Source organism: Octopus bimaculoides, chromosome 5 (assembly GCF_046866305.1).
Source record: "Octopus bimaculoides isolate indiv1 chromosome 5, ASM4686630v1, whole genome shotgun sequence".
NCBI classification, from domain to species: domain Eukaryota; kingdom Metazoa; phylum Mollusca; class Cephalopoda; order Octopoda; family Octopodidae; genus Octopus; species Octopus bimaculoides.
In genome coordinates, this window is record NC_142932.1 from 66,235,095 (window position 1) to 66,240,354 (window position 5,260).

The following is a 5,260-nucleotide window of genomic DNA, read 5'->3' on the forward strand; positions in this document are numbered from 1 at the left end:
TGTGAACTATTTTGATAGATTCAAAAATATCACTGAATCTGTAAGTCAAAAGTATTTCAGCCCACATCTCTAGACTTTCAGTGAATGTGATCTTTGGTAAAAATGAAAAATATAATGTGCTAACAGAAGTAGATTATAGGGATAGGTAACTTACTATTTAACCTCGTAAACCAAACAGAAGCATTGCAAGGGAATAGTATAAACTGGGGGAAGGGGACTCGTAGGCGTAAAGTAAAATCAGCAGGCAGCACCCATAATAGAAACAGCAGAAATAATTGGATTTTAGACTGGGTTGGTAACATAAGCAATAATAATAATAAGTAACAAGCATGATAAAGAAAGTGCAGTTAAACCCCCTAACAAAACTAATAGCCTAAGCAATAATACTTGGACAGACATCACAAATAAAAACAACCCCCTTACAAAAAGGATTGTACTGTGCTCTACTAATATAAAAAAAAGTTTACTACAGCTTCAAGGATAAAACCCTTGGAAAAACCAAATGTTTTCACAAAAGAACAAATAGGTCGAGGGCTACATTGTGACCTAATGAGTATTCAGTAGATGAACAGCTAACATTCTAGCAAAATTTTTCAGCACCTATAGATAGGTATTTTCCTAAATCAAACAAATACAATAGGATCTTTAACCAGCACACTATTAGATTGGCTTTTTCCACTAGCACGTAACACTAGGAGAATATCTGAGTTCCAGAAGAAAAAAGTCCGCAGTAAAGTAGTTAATACAAATAATGATACTTTTAGTGATAACCATCATGCTCATAGGACCATAAAGGTAGGTAGTCGACCTAGGGAGATTTTGAATACTGCATGTTGAGGCGATAGGGAAATGCACACCAAAAAGGAGGTAAGCTGTGGAAGGTAGACAACCTTTACAATTTCTAACTCAGCTGGACCAGATAGAGTAAATGCTAGACAAAAGATTATAGCCGTGATGTAAACATTAGTAGATTTGTAAAGAAATGGAGAAGGTGTCTAATTATGGCTCCACTAACACAAACAAGGTTAATAACAATAAAAGTCTTTGTAACTGAGGCAAGAATAAAATCTTCCCCCTAAATGCTCAATGTCTGAGGAAAAATATAGTATACAAGTGTAGGGTTGCATCAGGAGCAAATTTGCATATTTATATTGGTGCATTCTCAACAAATTTAAGGCGAGAATAGAAAATCATTTAGGGATAGAGAAAATGCATAGCATGAGATTAAGTATATTTATCTGGCCCCCTTAATGCAATCACTAACTTTGATATAGAATGGGAAATAATAGGTGTAGTTGAACCTTGCGTAATCAGGGTGGAGGTGCATTTTATGCATTGATATCCTCCATATTTTCATGTTGTTGCTTCATTGTGGACAAGACCAGAACCTAAGCTGTCCACACCTTTACAGAAGGATATTCAAATTTTTCAGTGGAAGGGATTTGTAATTAAACTCCACATCAGTAGGAGGTACCCAACTTCACTTGCAAAATATCAGTGTAATATCTAGTTAGCTTATATAAAATAGTAATCCATATTCTCCATACATAGAACTACATCTAAATTAAGACTTGATTTATACAACAAAAGCTTAAAATTGGCATTGCAAGTAAATCTACATGTCTCATGCTGAATTATTTCAGAATTGGTAACCAGTAATTGAGTGCAATATTTCCACCAGAAGCTAAAGATTTTACAAAAGTATACTTTGACCCAATGAAAGGTCTACTATTCAAAATTCAAACCAAGGGTCAGGGTAGGATCAATCTCATAGCAGTATCAGGTTTCTTCTCATACTTGAAAACTATAATAACCTACCAAATATAGTGCTACCGAAACCTACGTACATTTAGTTCCCTACATATTCATTAACTGTTATATATATATATATATATATATATACACACACACTACTGTAGCCTCGACCAACCAAAGCTTTGTATTCTCCCCACCATCACTTGACAACTTATGCTGGTGTGTTTACATCCTTGTTTCTTGGCAGTTTAGCAAAAAAGGCTGATAGAATAAGTCCTAGGCTTCCAAAGAATAAGTCTTGGTGACAGATTGTTTGAATAAAAGCTGTGCTCCAGCTTAGCTACAGTCAAATGACTGAAACAAATAAAAGAATATGTATATAATGTATGTCTGTATATATATATATATATATATATGTTGTTGGGACTCCGTCGGTTACGACGACGAGGGTTCCAGTTGATCCGATCAACGGAACAGCCTGCTCGTGAAATTAACGAGCAAGTGGCTGAGCACTCCACAGACACGTGTACCCTTAGCGTAGTTTTCAAGGAGATTCAGCGAGACACAGTGTGGCAAGGCTGGCCCTTTGAAATACAGGGAGAAAGTTGTGGTAAAAGAGTACAGCAGGGTTCGCCACCGTCCCCTGCCGGAGGAGCAAGGAATTTTAGGCCTTTTCGCTCAATAAACACTCACAGCGCCCGGCCTGGGAATCGAAACCGTGATCCTACGAGCGTGAGTCCGCTGCCCTAACTAATGGGCCATTGCGCCTCCACACGCACGCACACACACACACATATATATATATATATATATATATCATCATCATCGTTTAACGTCCGCTTTCCATGCTAGCATGGGTTGAACAATTTGACTGAGGGCTGGTGAACCAGATGGCTACACCAGGCTCCAATCTGACTTGGCAGAGTTTCTACAGCTGGATGCCCTCCCTAACGCCCGGCACGAAGGCCAGTCAAGAGGTACTGACAATGGCCATGCTTGAAATGGTGTATTTTATGTGCCACCTGCACAGGAGCCAGTTCAGCGATACTGGCAACGAACTTGCTTGAATGTCTTTTCAAGTGCCAGGAAGGCGACGTTGGTAACGATCATGCTATATATGTGCCGCTGGCATGGAAGCCAGACAGCCAGTGCTCTGGCAACAATCACGCTTGGATGGTGCTCTTAGTGATCTACTGGTACAGGTGCCATCACGATTTCGCTTTCGCTTGCCCCAACAGGTCTTCGCAAGCCGAGTATAGTGTTCAATGAAGAGACGTTGGCATGGGTGCCAGTCTACAAATTTAGTTCAATTTCAATTTCACTTGCCTCAACAGGTCTTCGCAAGTGGAGTTTAGTGTCCAATGAAGGAATGTTAAGCGTAAGTGGGCTGGCTACATCCCTGGCAGAGGCCTTGGATTTTGGTCTCACTTGGCTTGCCGGGTCTTCTCAAGCACAGCATATTTCCAAATAATATATATATAGTATATATATATGTATGTGTATATATAGTATATATATGTATGTATGTATTTTATGTCTATATTATATATATATGTATGTATATATTGTATATCTATTTTATATATATATTCTATGTATTATGTATGCAGGCATACCTCGTTTTGATTTACATCGGATTTCAAAAATAAAAACAAGTCAAGTCATTTTACTCGACATTGTCTGCTACACATATTGGATTCGTAAAATTGCTAGAAAACTGTTAAAAGCACTAGAATCATGTTACTGTGCAATAAATAAGAATAGCATAAAATCATATTAAAATAAGTACAGTAAATGTTAAGATACACACCATAAAGTAGTGTAGCCTAGTGAACGAAATCTTGAAAATCAGCTGTGATGTCTTATTGGTCTTTTGGAGATCATATTGCAGTGTAGTTCCAATATCTACCATTAGGCATTGTCGTCACTAATGATCCCCACGATTGTTTTGAATTCAGATTTGTTTACGTCTCTTTATCATTTGCTTTCTCATTCATTTGTGACCTTATTTTTTGGCCCATGGCTCCTATGAAAATTCATAGTGAAAGTGCTAAACATCATGCTATAATGCTGAAAGATAAAGTGGCTATGAAAAAAGGTGAAAAAGTGGTAGCAATTGCACACTCTTTTGGGATGAGTCGGACAACTGCATCGACGATAAGGACAAGATTTTAGCACATATCAAATCTGACACATCAGGAATGAAGAACACTGTCATCAATAAGAAAAGAGGCATAATCTTTGGAGAAATGACAAGTCTTCTTTCTCTTTGGATTGTTAGGTTGAATCGTCAGTGTGCTACTATTAGTCAAGAAATCATTCACGAGAAAGCGTTGTCTTTGGGGACCTGAAGAAAAAATTATCTGCATGAGAAAGATGTGGAATTCAAGACAAGCCAGGGATGCTTCATGAGATTTAAGGAGCGAAGAAGTTATCACTCCATTAAGAAGCAAGGTGAAAGTGCATTAGCTGATGAACAAGCAGCAGTGGAATTTCCTAATGCATTAAAGAAAATGGGTTTCTTTCCGAACAGATTTTTGACGTAGACGAAACTGGATTGTATTGGAAAAAATTACCAGACTGTTCATTCATTTCCAAGGAGGAGAAAAGTATTATGAGCTATAAGGTCTCAAAAGAATGTGTCCATTATGTTGAAAGGTAATTGCGCAGATTGTAAGTTAAAGCCATTGCGTGTGCATCATGCACACAACCCCCATGCCCTGAAGAACATATCAAAGGCATCTCTCGTTATATGGATGACGAATTCAAAAGTATGGATTACTGTTGTTTTTGAAGATTAGTTTTTCAATCATTTTATCCCAGCAGCAGAGAATTACTTTAAGGAGAAGAGGCTTTCATTCTAAGGTTTTACTTATCTTAGATAATGCTCCTGACCACCTGCAAAACATTACAGATTTTGACCCCAGCGTTACCGTTGTATACCTCCTTCTGAACACCACGACTCTTCTGCAGGGAATAATCGCTATCTTCACATATGTGAAGCATATGCTGCAGCAAGCAATAGCTGCATCTGAATTTTTTGAGTCCATCACACTTCGTGACTTTTGGAAGAGATACATCTACAAGGCTGTGCATAACATAGCAGTGGCATGGAATGTTGTACAGAGCACAACTATGAATGGTGTATGGAAGAAGCTATGCCCACAATTCGTGAATGATTTTAAGGGGTTTGACAGTTGCTTTCAACAAAACACTGGTGACTATGAGCAAAGAACTGGAAATGGATTTGGAGGAGGAGGATTTCACAGATTTATTTAAAAAAGACAATCAGGCCCTGACAAATGAGGATTTGATAGAGCTTCATGAGTAGCAAAATAAAGAAGAGGAAGTCAAACCTGAGCCATGTCACTTTACCATTAAGAAAATGCAACAAGCATTTGCAAATATTGAAAAAGGTCTTTCTATGTTCGAGGATACCGATCCAAATGCTCAATGCTTTTCGAAGATTATGGGGGCTTGTCATGAAGCTTTTGCTCCTTAGAAG